Source organism: Orycteropus afer, unplaced genomic scaffold, assembly GCF_000298275.1.
Source record: "Orycteropus afer afer isolate SDZICR_OR568_19922 unplaced genomic scaffold, OryAfe1.0 scaffold00146, whole genome shotgun sequence".
Lineage (NCBI taxonomy): Eukaryota > Metazoa > Chordata > Mammalia > Tubulidentata > Orycteropodidae > Orycteropus > Orycteropus afer.
In genome coordinates this window covers 8,161,139-8,174,949 of record NW_006921733.1, presented here as the reverse complement: position 1 = coordinate 8,174,949, position 13,811 = coordinate 8,161,139, and the positions used below count along the sequence as shown (strand labels likewise).

The 13,811-nt window shown below is 40.0% G+C and overlaps 1 non-coding gene across 1 annotated transcript; it reads left to right on the top strand.

The window, feature by feature from the left end:
* Window positions 1-7,964: 7,964 nt before the first annotated feature.
* LOC122150467 lies at window positions 7,965-8,041 on the top strand. Its single transcript, XR_006163683.1, has one exon. It is a non-coding gene; the product is annotated as a small nucleolar RNA SNORD115 (small nucleolar RNA).
* The last annotated feature ends 5,770 nt before the right edge of the window (window positions 8,042-13,811 follow it).

The following is a 13,811-nucleotide window of genomic DNA, read 5'->3' as shown; positions in this document are numbered from 1 at the left end:
TAGTCCCAGCAACTGGTACACCATCTGATCTGCAGCCTATACAACTATGAGACCAGAAGAACTAGATGGTGCCCGGCTACCACTGTCATCCACTTGGAAGGAGATCTATGTAGGAGATCCTTGATAGAGAGGGAGAACAATGTGGAACAAAACTCAAAATCACTTGGAGAAAAAAAAAGGGGGTTTGCTAGTCCTATAGAGCCTGGTGGAACCACTGAGACTATGGTCCCTAGTTGCCCTTCAGATCTGGAATTGAACCCACACTTGTGGTTTCCAGCCAAACAGAAGCATATGAGTTGAACAATTACCTGAGGTAGATACATTTCTTGGAGAGAACAATCATTGAGAAAGAAGGGTTGCCTATGCACAGGGAGACAGCTCAGGGGACAGGAGTCCATGGAGGGATGGACACTGGGAAGAGGTAAATATGGGGAGGAAGTGGGAGGGGAGATGTTGCATTGTGGTAAACTGTGATCAGTGTCATGAGACAAAGTATATGTAAACTGCTGTATGGAAAGTAAATTTGCTCTGTAAATCTTCACCCAAATCACAATAAAATAATTATTAAAAAAAAGATTATGCTAAGGCCCAGGGGGAAACTCCTTTTGCCCAACATTAGTTACCTACTTTGAAGTGGACCTCCATTTTGATTCTTTTCACCTCCTACCAGCCATCAGAAATTGCTTACTTACTGACATTTTCAGGCATATTCTGTGACTCTTCTCTTCTTGTGCAATTTAGAATGACTTGTTGCCAAGGAATTTACTACTCCATCGCTTCAAAATGAGTAATTCTTTCTCATTGTAAGTGGTCTTATCTGCCAGCTGGACAAGTAAAGATGCAGCCCTCGGGTAATTGGGTCTTGGGAATCAGACAAGATGTGTCCTCTCCCCTGCTCTTTTTTTTCTTTCTTTTTTTGTACTTCACTGATTCACTAAGTGGCAGTGATCCTGGTGGGTGAATATTAAGATTCACAGGAACTTCAAACAACTTCAAGTTGAGTAATTTTTGATACACTGGTGCCCAGTTCAATTTGTCATATTGAATTGGGGAGAATCCTCAGCTGGAAAAAATGTGTCTTTCTGAAACATTTATGGGATAATGATGGCAAGGAGCTGTACCATAAGCACTGGTAGACTTCAAATTTAATGTTCTGTAGTGCAATTTTCCCCTGAATCTTGGAATCAGATGAACTGTTCAGTAGTCTCATACTTGACTGTAGCTCCAAAGAACAGATGGCTACACAAATTTCTGTCTAGAAAAGATAATGTGAGAGATAATGCCAGTTATTAAAGGTGAGGCCTTGGATATTACTAGCTGCAGTAGTTCAGGCCACAGGAAATCATGATTGGCTGATCCTCTCCACAAGGAATGAAGGACTTATTGCTCCCTTCCACAAGTGGATAGATTATTTTTTTAGTGAAAGTTCACTAGAATCCTGTAGGCCCATTTTGTAAGGCCTACAACGAGTATTCCAAGGTATCCTCTGTTAATTGAAATACAGTAGAAGAAGGGTTCTTCCTTCTGTGATTATTTTGCTTGAAGTGCATTAAGTCCATCTGTGGGTCAAAAGTGGCATCAAACAATGAAAGGACTGTGCACATTCAAGAATTTTTGCCACTATTCCTATAAAACAATACAATTCTAAGTGTACTAACAGCTCACTGGTAGACCCACAGTTTTCTATAACCCCTGGAGTGTCATTTCCTGAGAGTTTCCATGCATTGAACAATCCCAGTGGATACAGATATGACTTTCTTCAATGTATCAGCCAGGGTTAATCAGTGGAAAACCCTCCATTGTTTAGAACCTCCTGAGAGTTTGATCTGTTTCAAAGAGTTTCAGGGTTTGTCCTTATCTTTCTTGTTTCTTTCTTGCTACCATTGGTCAACAGCATATGCAATGGCTTCTTGTGAGAGTCCTGACTTTATCCATTTCCTAAAAAAATGAATTTCTCTGTTTGCTTCTGCCTTATTGCTGTATGCTTTTAAAGTGGCTTCTGAGGATAATTCCTGTTGATCTGAATTTCCTGGTGTTTTAAATTTCCTGAAATATTGCATAGAATATGTGCACCCTCCAATTCAGTGTGACACTGAACTGGAAAAAAAAAAAAAAAAAAGACATCTGTGGTAACCATCTTGAGGTCTTAGTGGATATAAACCTGGGAGTGATATGGGTCATGTCAATGACACAACTTACATTTGTCTTGAAGAGTAATGATGACATTAAAATTATTTTTATTACACTCAGGCCCACTAGAAAACTCCTTGTACAAAACCTTATTTATCTACCTTGAAGGGGACCCTCATTTTGTTTCTTTTCATGTCGATCAGTGATCAAAAATGTCTAATTCACCGATACTTCTCAGGCACATTCTATGACTCTTTTCCTTGTTTTGTGTGATTTAGACAGACATACTGCTATGTAATTTATAATTCCATGGATTTACCTACTTTGGTCATCTTGTCAGAAAGGACCATTCCCTGGAGAAGGATGTCATGCTTGGTAAGGTGGAGGGTCAATGAAAAAGGGGAAGGCCCTCAAGAGATGGATTGACACAGTTGCTGCAGTGATGGGCTTAAGTGTAGCAGGGATCATGGAGCTTCTGCGGGACCAGGCAATGTTTCATTCTACTGTGCATGGGGTTACTATGAGTCAGAGATGACTCAATGGCACCTAACAACAACAACAACATGAGTAGATAGACCTACTGCTATGTAATTCATCACTCCATGAATTCAACATGAGTAATTCAATGCCATTATAACTGATTCCATTTTATACTCAGACAAGTAATCTTGTAGCCCTAAAGTAATTGGGTTTTAGCATCTGATGTGATATGTCTCATCTATTGTTTTAAATTATTATTGACCTTGATTTATTCACTATGTGGTAGTGATCTTCATGGGTCAGTATTTAGTATTCATAGGAACTTGAAACAGCTTCAAGTTGGGTAATTTTTGATACCCTAGCACCAATTCTGATATGTTATATTGAATTGGGAGGAATTCACAACTGGAAAAATGTCTTTGCCTAAAATATTTATGGGATAATAATGCCTAGGAGTTATATCCATGACTCTGTTAAACAATTTTCCATAACTAAACATCTATGCCACTTGAGGCCACAATCTAAAGTTCTTCTGTAAAGTTTTCCCATGAATCTTGGAATGGGTGAATGGTTGAGTAGTCTGATACCTAACTGATGCCTAATTCTAACTCCAAAAAAAGTTGGCTGCACAGTTTTCTGTGTAGAAAAACTGATGTGATGATGCCAGTTGTTAAGGATGAAACTTAGGAGATGATTAGCTTCAGAAGTTCAACCCACAAGAAATAATGATTGACTATACTCCTCGGAAGAAAGATGGGGCAATCTACTTCTGTAGTGATACTACCTCAGAAACCCAAGAAGGGCTTGCTATGAGTCGGGTCCGACTCGATGGCACATAACAACAACAACAACAATACTGCCCACAAGGAATGAAGGACTTCCTGCTACCTTATGCATGAAGAAAGATAAATTTTACTGAAATTTCATTGCTGTTATTGTTAGGTGCCATTGAGTTGTCTCCGACTCATAGTGACCCTATGCACAGCAAAACAAAATACCTCCTGGTCCTTTGCCAGCTCCACAATCCTTGCTATTCTTGAATCAATTGCCACAATCCATTGTGTCAAACCCATTGTGTCAATCCATCTCATTGATGGCCTTTCCCTCTTTCATCAACCCTCCACCTTACCAAGCATGACATTCTTCTACAGTGAATGGTCCCTTCTGATAACATAACCAAAGTAGGTGAGATGAAGTCTGCTCATTCTCACTTCCAAGGAGCATTCCAGCTGCACATCTTCCAGGACACATTTGCTAGTTCTTTTAGCACTCCATGGTACTTTCAGCATTCTTCACCAGCACCACAGCTCAAAAACATCAACTCTTCTTTGGTCTTCCTTTTTCATTGTCCAGCTCTCACACGCATATGAGGCAACTGAAAATACCACGGCTTGTGTCAGGTGCACGTTAGTCCTCAGGGAGGTATCTTTGCTCTTCAGCACTTGAAAGAGGCCTTTTGAAGCCGACTTGCCCAGTGGAATATGTCATCTGATGTCCTGATTGCTGCTTCCATTGGAGTCAACTGTGGAATCAAGCAATGTGAAGTCTTTGACAACTTCAATCTTTTCTCCATTTATCATGATGCTGCTTATTGGTCCAGTTGTGAGAATTTTTATTTTCTTTAAATTGATGTGTAATCCATACTACAGACTGTAGTCTTCAATTTTCATCACTAAGTGCTTCAAGTCATCCTCAATTTCAGCAAGCAAAGTTGTGTCATCAGCATATCACAGGTTGTTAATAATTCTTCCTCCAATCCTGATGCCATGTTCTTCTTCATATAGTCCAGCTTCTCGGATTATTTGCTCAGCATATAGATTGAATAAGTATGGTGAAAGGATATAACCCTGACACACTCTCTTCTTGATTTTAAACTATGCAGTGTCCCCTTGTTCTGCTTGAACAACCTCCTGGTCTATGTACATGTTCCTCATGAGTACAATTAAGTGTTCTGGAATTCCCATTCTTCTCAATGTTATCCACAGTTGGTTATGATCCACACAATCAAATGTTTTTGTGTAGTCAATAAAACACAAGTAAACATCTTTGCTTTGAGCCAAGATTCATCTGACATCAGTGATGATGTCCCTCATTCCACATCTTTTTCTGAATCCAGATTGCATTTCTGAAAGTTCTCTGTCAATATAGTGCTGCAACTGTTTTTGAATTATTTTCCAAAGATTTTACTTGCATGTGATATTAATGATATTGTTCTATAATTTCCACATTCTGTGGGATCACCTTTCTTTGGGATTGGTACAAATATGAATCTTATCCAGTCAGCTGACCAGGTTGCTGTCTTCCAAATCTCTTGGCATAACCAAATAAGGGCCTCCAGGGGAACATCCAATTGTTGAAACATCTCAGTGGGTATTCCATCAATTCCGGGAGCCTTGTTCTTTGCGAATTCCTTCAGTGCAGCTTCGATTTCTTCCTTCAGTACCATTGGTTCTTGATCATATGCCACCTCCTGAAATGAATGAAGACTGACCAATTCTTTTTGGCACAGTGACTCTGTGTATTCCTTCCATTTTCTTTTGATGCTTCCTACATCATTCAATATTTCAACCAGAGAATCTTTCAATATTGCATTTCAAGACTTAATTTTTTTCCTCAGTTCTTTCAGCTTGAGACATGCTGAGCATGTTCTTCTCTTTTGGCTTTCTAACTGCAAGTCTTTGCACATATCATTATAGTAATTGACTTTGTCTGCTTGAGCTGCTCTTTGAAATCTTCTGTTCAGCTCTTTTATCTTGTCAGTTCTTCCTTTGCTTTAGCTACTCTTCCTTCAAGGGCAAGTTTCAGAGTCTCTTCTGACATCCATTTTGGTCTTTTCTTCCTTTCTCATGTTTTTAATGACCTCTTGCTTTCTTCATGGATGATGTTCTTGATGACATCCCACAATTCTTTTGGCTTTCAGTCATTGGTGCTCAATGCATGAAATCTATTCTTTAGATGGTCTCTAAATTCAGGAGAAATATATTCCAGGTCATATTTTGGCTCTCAAGGACTTGTTTTAATTGTCTTCAACTTCAAGTTGAACTTGTATATGAGCAGTTGATGGTCTGTTCTACAATCAGCTCCTGGCCTTGTTTTGGCTGAAGATATTGAGCTTTTCCATCGCCTCTTGCCACAGATGTAGTCAATCTGATTTGTGTGTACTCTATCTGGTGAAGACCACATATATAGCTGCCATTTGTATTGTTGAAAAAGGGTATTTGCAATGAATAAGTCATTGGTCTTGCAAAATTCTATCATGCGATTTCCAGCATTATTTCTGTCACCAATGTCAATTTTCCAACTTCTTCTTTGTTTCCAACTTTTGCATTACAGTCACCAGTGGTAATTAACACATCTTGATTGCATGTTTGGTCAATTTCAGACCACAAAAGTTGATAGAAATCTTCAATCTTCCATCTTTGGCTTTGGTGATTGGTGCATAAATTTGAGTAATAGTAGTATTAACTGGTTTTCCTTGTAGGCATATGGATATTATCCTACCACTGACAGTGTTGTACTTCAGGACAGATTTTGAAATATCCTTTGTGATGGTGAATGCCATGCAATACCTCTTCAAATTGTTATTCTTGACATAGTAGATCATGTGGTTTGTCTGATTCAAAATAGCCAGAACAGTCCATTGCAGCTCACTAATGCCTGGGATATCAATCTTTCTGCGTTCCATTTCCTTTATGACAAATTCCAATTTTCCTAGATTCATACTTCATATATTCCATGTTCCTATTATTAATGGATGCTTGCAGCTGTTTCTCCTCAATTTGAGTCATGCCACATGAGCAAATGGAGGTTCCAAAAGCCTTACTTTATCCATATCATTAAGGTTGTTTCTACTCTGATGAGGCAGCTCTTTCCCAGTTGTATTTTTTGTGACTTTCTGACAATGTTTCTGGTCTATTCATAAATTTTCCCAGTAATGTCTCAGATAGTGTTTCTCTGCTAATCATAAGGTTTTCCCTGACCAAGTCTTTGAGAAGTGGATGACCACTTTCTTCTTCCTAGTCTGTCTTAGTCTGTAAGCTGCATTGAAACCTGTGCACCATGTGCAACCCTACCGGCGTTTGAAACACCAATGGCATAGCATCAAGCCTCACAGCAACACTCAAGCCACCACAGTATAACAAACTGACAGACAAGTTCATCTCTCTTAGCTGTTTGAAATCTCTACACCCTCCCCCTTACCCGATCCCTACCTTGATCCTGCCTCTTTGTCATACCTAGTGTTCCCTCCCTTTCCTGCCTGTGGACTAGGTCCTGCCTCCCCAAAATTTCATTGAAAACCTCTAAAGGTATTATGTGAGTCCTGCTCTGTGTATTCTGAGGGATCCTCTGCTGGTTAAATAAACAACAACAACAAAAAAAAACAACCCTCACTGCTGACTAGTCAATTCAACATATAGCTACCCTCCTTGGGTTTCCAAAGAGGTATCTCTACAGAAGTCGATTGCCCAATCTTCTTTCCAAGGAGTGGCTGGTAGCTTTGAACTGTTAGCCATCTGATTAGCAGTAAAATGCCTTAAGCACTACACCACCAGAATTCCCAAAGTACTATTAATGATTCCTTATTTCAGTTAATAATGCCTTGTTATGCATTTCCATTTCCATTTCCATTTCCTTCACTGAGAAAGTTTGAATAGCTGGAGGAAATCGGTTTCCTGCTGTAATTATTTTCACATGAAGTGGATGCAGTGTCTGTGAGGGTCAATAATGACATCAAACTTTAAAAGGACTATTGCATTCAGGAAGAGATATCGCCACAATTCCTGGAATAGAGTACAATTCCATGTTTAGTGACAGCTGATTGGTAGAATTCCCACTTTGCTGTGACCCTGGCAGTGTCATTTCCTGAAACTCTCCAAGCATTGAACAATGCCAATGGATACAGATATCTTTCTTCAATATGTCAACCAAAGGTAATCAATGTAGATACCTCCTTTAAATAGAACCTGTTGAGAGTTTGTTCTATGTCCATGGAGCTCTAGGCTTTGCCCTTGTCTTGCTGTTTCTTGCTTGTTGTCAAAGCCCAGTAGCATACATAACAGCTTCTTTGTGCATGTACTAATTTTATCAATACATTTGGAAGTAGCTTGCACAAGCCATTGCCATTAATAAATGAACCTTTTTCCCTTCACTTCTACTTCATAACTATTTCTTTTAAAAAAGTTTTCTGAGGATGAACCCTATTTTCCTGCTGTCCTTGGACTCATTACAACCCCACTGAAATCCTGCAGAAGATATGTTCACATCCTGATAGTGGGATACTGAGTTGGAAAAAAGACATCTGTGGTAACTATCTTGAGGCTTAGGGGATGTATACCTAGGGAGTGCTATACTTTGGGTCAATTATGATAAACTTGTCTTAAAGAGAGATGATGAAATAAAAGTCATGCTCAATAGGATTACACTGAGGATATTTTGCCCACCTTTATTTATCTTCTTTGATGTAGACCCAATTTAGATTCTTTTCACCTCCCCCCAATGATTGATAATGTCTTATAGAGTGATGTTTCTCAGGCTTATTCCTTCACTCTTTCCTTTTTTTTTTTTTTTTTTTTAATGTGATTTAGAAAGACCTGCTGCCAAGAAATTTGCCATTCCATGGATTCAAGGTGAGTCATTGTAGCTGGTGCTATCTGACACCTGGACAAGTAAAGATGCCACAAAAGGAGTTGGGTTTGGGGAATCACATCAGACATATCCCACTTTTTTTTTCTTGACCTTTTCTTGTGAGTGGATATTTAGAATGCATAGTAACTTGAACCTCAAGTTAATTTCTGATACTCTGGCTCTAGTCTAACATGTCATATTGAATTTTAGCAAGGAACTCACACTCTAAACCCACTGCCATGAAGTCTATTCTTACTCATACTGGAGAAGTGTTTTTTTTTTTCTGCTATATTTATGGGAAGTGTATGGCTAGGAGGTATACAGCAACACTGGTAAATTTCCCATACCACAGACTACAGTTCTGTAGTGAGGTTTTCCCATTAATCTTGGAATACTCTGAACAGTCTGCTGAATAGTCTGATACCTGATTCTAGCTCCAAGGAACAGTTGACTACACAATTTTATGTGTAGAAAAGCCAGTGTGAGGGATAATTCCAGGGACCTTGAAGATGACTAGCTTCAGCAATTCAGGTCACAAGAAGTCATTATCAGCTGATCCTCTCCACAAGGAGTGAAGGACTTACTGCTGCCTTTCACAGGTGGAAAGATAACTTTTACTGAAAATTCAATGAAATGTTATAGAGACCTGTTGTGACTCCCACTCTGTGTATTCTGAGGGACCTCTGCTGGTTCCAATACAGGAGGAAATGTCTTCTTTCTACAGTGATTATATTGAGTTAAGGTGGATTGGTTTTCTATATGAGTAAGAGTGAAATAAAACATTACAAGGACGGTGGCACTTTCGAGAAGAGTATTGCTACAACTCTTGAAAAGGAATGCAAATCCAAGTATCCTGACAACTGATTTGCTGACCAGTTTTCTGTGTTCTCTGAAGTGCTATTTCCTGAGAGTTTTCAGTGTGTCCAGGTATGGCTGTCTTGAATATATAAGCCAAGGATAATCAATGGAAAATCCTCCTCTCTCCATGGAACTCCATGTCCAATGTCCAGAGATCTCTAAGCCTTGTGCTTACCTTACTTATTTCTTGCTCTTTATCAGTCATCAGCAGCATATGTAATGGGTTGTTTTAGGGGTTCTGGCAGGCACAGCCCATAGGTATGAAGAAATTAACTTATTTCTCTTGACCACCAAGAAAGAAGAGCTGGAAGCACATCCTGTGATCCATGAACTGAGAAACTTCTAGACACAGGGGAAGATTGATGCCAAGACTCATGGACATCTCCAAGGAGCACCAGGCCTACAGATGTTGAAAGGAGATAAAGACCTTCCTGCAGAGCCAACAGAGAGAAAAAGCCTTCCCCTAAGAATTGATGCCATGAATTTGGACATCAAGCCTCCAAAACTGTGAGAGGATAAATTTTTGTTTTCTAAATGTTAAAGCCATTCACTTGTGGTGTTTCTAGTATATCAGTACTAGATAACTAAGACAGAATTTGGTAGCACAAGTGGGGTGATCCTGTGACAGATACCTAAAATGTAGAGGTGGTTTTGGAATTGGGTAATGTGTAGAGGTTTGAAGAGTTGTAAGGTACCAAATAGTAAAAGTCTAGATTGCCTTAAAGAGACTGCTGATGGAATTATGGATATCAAAGGCAGTACAGTGAGGGCTCAGAAGGAAATGAGGAGAGTTTAATACCAGAAAAAGCACAGACAGTGAGAAGTGGCAGCAGCAGAACTAGTAGACTGACAAAAGGCAGTGAAGAAGTTGACCCACAGATCAACAGAACTGAGTCCCTTTGGATCAGATGTTTCCTGATAGAGTAGGGTGGGTATGGGCACTTATTTTTTTTATTTTTACTTTTTAAATTTTATTTTAAAAGCTTGTTTTACATTCAGTGTTATGTATACATTTAGTTTCACTCCCCATTTACCCTATCCAACACTAACCCAGTCTCCTCCCCTCCCTAGCCAGTAACCCTCCCCCTGTACCCCTCATATTTATGCACTCCTGTTTTTCTTGCATTTCCTCAATTTGAATGTTGGTCCTCTGGTGCCCTGTGGCTCATTGCTCTAAGGGATGTATTACCATGGAGTATGTGGGTGCATCATCCTGGGTTGAGTGGTCTGCATGTACTTCTTGTTAACTATTGGGCTGAGAGCCAGCCCCTAGCAGTGCATTTTATCCCAGGCAGAAAATGTATTCCAGGGCCATCATATCGGGGGTCTCATCAGACTTCCTCTGACCAGTAATTCTGGTCATTATCGAGTTTTTGGATTTTGTTCTATGTTTTTCCTCCCACTCTACCCAGGATCTCCATATTTGGTCCTTTCTTGAGTGGTTGGCATTGATAGCCAGGCACCATCTAGTTCTTTTGATTTTGAGGGCCATCATTGTCCTATGGCTGATTGCTTCCAAATTCCCTTGGTTTTTGTTTGTTTGTCTGTTTGTTTGTTTGCATTCTTCTTCACTTCTGACTGTAGGAAACCATTATCTGCATCTTAGATGGTCGCTTGAAAGCTTTTTAGACCTGAGGTGCTACTCACCAATGGAGGATGCAGAACAAGGCTTTTGTGTATTTTGTTGTACCGATTGAATCTGGTGTCCCCCAGTACTATGGTCCTGAGACGGCAGATCTATTGGATCTCTCTCCCATAATTTCTGGGTGTCTGTGATGGATTAATCTGTGTCTGTTTCTATTGTTCTGTAAGGATTGCAGGTATTTTGTATCACTGGTGTCTGTTGCAAAATTAGCCTCAGCTGAATCTATCATTAGTCTAGAGTATACTCCTGTTCACTGACCCCATCTGATCCTCTCAGGTGTTTATGTGTGTATCTGTAGCCTGGTGTTTGGTGTTTATGGTAATGCAGTATTGTGGACACAATGGTTAGTATTAGCAACTGTCATCTCTCTCTTATGTGCACAATTTGTTGTCCTCCCATTTCCTGATGTTATCCTGGTCATCACAGTTCCTTTCTGTATATCCTTCCCTTTATACTCCCTTTATACTGTATAAAGAAGATGTACAGGCAGCCAACAAACACATGAGAAGTTGCTCACGATCATTAATCATTAGAGAGATGCAAATCAAAACAACAATGAGATACCATCTCACCCCAGCAATAATAGCAAAGTTCCATAGATCAGGAAATAACAAATGCTGGCGAGGTTGCAGAGTGATTGGAACTCTTGTGCACTGCTGGTAGGATTGTAAAATGGTCCAACCATTGTGGTGAACGGTATGGCATTTCCTTAAAAAACATAAAATAGAAGTACCATTTGACCCAGAAATTCCATTACTAGGAATATATCCTGAAGAGGTGAGAGATAATGCACAGAGAGACATGTGTACACCTATGTTCATTGCAGCACAATTCACTATAGCAAAGAGATCGAAACAACCTAAATGTCCATCAACGGATGAGTGGATAACCAAATTATGGTACATGTACACAATGCAATACTATGCTACATTAAAGAACAATGAGGGATAGGTGAATCATCTCACAATGTGGATGAACCAGGGGGACATTATGTTGAGTGAAATAAGTCAATTGCAGAAGACAAATGCTGTGTGAGCCCATTACTGTAAATAGACAAAGAAGGGTTTGCTTGGGACATGGAACTCATTTTGCAGGTTACCAGGAAGGGGAAGGAAGGAGAGGGATTAATTTGGGACACTTATTGACAGAGCTAGGCTTCCTGAACCACAGAGTAAGAGAGCTGAGTGCCTTTGGGCTAATGTTTACTGGTGGAATGAGGTGTCTCCTACACTTATCAGTAGAGCTAATGAGCTTTGTAACACTTGCCTGAGAAAGACAGAGACAAAGATGGCCCCCATGACCCAAGGGACCAGAGGCCCTGAGAGGCCAAGGAACCAGAAAGCAGAAGCTGAAGAGACAACAAGCATGTGGATCAATGAGTTTCACAATCGCATAAGTATCCTATGCTTTTTTTTTTTTTTTTTTGACAATGAACTATGGTTCATCAAGTTGAAGTGATTCTATTTGGGAAATATTTAGTTTTTTTAAAAAAATTGAAATGATTGCTAGCTGAGTAATTCGGAATTTGCTGGCCTAGGTCTGCAGTTTACATGATGGAAGAAATGTGTTCATCCTTATTTGATTATTTTGGCTTATTATGGTTTGTGTTAGTGTCTTTATTGAATGACGTATAACATAAGGACAATGGCATTTTTACCAGAGATTTTTAAAGAGTAGGTGTTGTCTAAAATTCTTGAATATAAATACAATCTTAAAATCCTAATATTAATTTACAGATTCTTAGTTTCATGTACCTTTGTAATTTTCCTTCAGTGAGGGTGCAGATTCAATGGCTCATCCCATTTTTATGGCTTTCTTTAATATTCAGAATAAGTGACCCATGGGATGTTCTCATTTCTGTATGAAATCACTTTACAGGTTCTATAAGATCTAGAAATCTTTATGCTATTGTGTCTGGTTAGTCAATGGTCTGCAGCATATATCATGTGCCATGTTTAGAGTAATTACCTTATTGATTCACTAAAGAATAGCATAGTGCCTAAGGTGCTTGACTGCTAACCAGAAGGCTGGTAGTTCAAACCCACCAGCCACTCCTTGGAAGGAAGATGGGGCAATCTACTTCCATAGAGATACTGCCTCAGAAACCCAAGGATGGTCACTATGAGTCAGTTCTGACTTGACGGTGTTGAGCCTGGAAAGGAATGTCGGCGCAAGGAAGTCACCACAGACACGATAATGCAAAACCAAAAGGAAAGTTTATTAGCTAGCTCGAGCTAGGTTCCCTGCTCTTGCCAATGCAGTGGCCAAGGCAAAAGACCTCGTGCTCCTTTACTATCACACTTTTATAGAAAAATATAGGGTGGAGTAGCACCAGGGCAAAGAGGTACAGATGATTGGTTGTTGCTAAGTGGTTTAGGGCAGGGATCTGAGATGTTGGGGGATGTGTGGAATTCCCCAGCTCCAAAGTCTACCTAAGGAATTATTATCTAGGGAGGATGCAGAGCTTTGATACGTGGGAGACTTCAGGAGCCAGGTAAATCTCTGATACGTGCTGAGTCTGGAGGAAATCTCTGATAGGTGCTGAATCCGGAGGGTAGATAAAAGCCCTGAGGCATGGGGAGTGTTAGAATCCCCAACACTGAAAGACTTCTGGTTAAAGATATACCTGGAGGCCATTAGGACTCAGGCCTCACAATGGCACATACAACAACACAAAGAATATAATCCATAAATCATATGATATGAACTTATACTCCTGTTAATTTCAGTCTTCTTAAGTAAATGATACTAAGCTTCCTTTACTTCTTTCCTACATCCTAACTCTCTTTGGGATAAAAGAGGATTAAAGGGAACTTAGGGACCGGGTCTCCGGGAGCAAGGTAAGCACAGGCAGGCTTGTACTTACTCACTGATCTGCACTGAACACTTTCCATTATTACCCTCCCAAGAGGGACTGGGTCTCCGGGAGCAAGGTAACCACGGACAGGCTTGTGCTTACTCACTGATCTGCGCTGAACACTTTCCCTTGTTACCCTCCCGAGAGGGACTGGGTCTCTGGGAGCAAGGTAAGCACGGGCATAGCACAGAGTAGCAGGCCGGAAGAGCAGGAGAA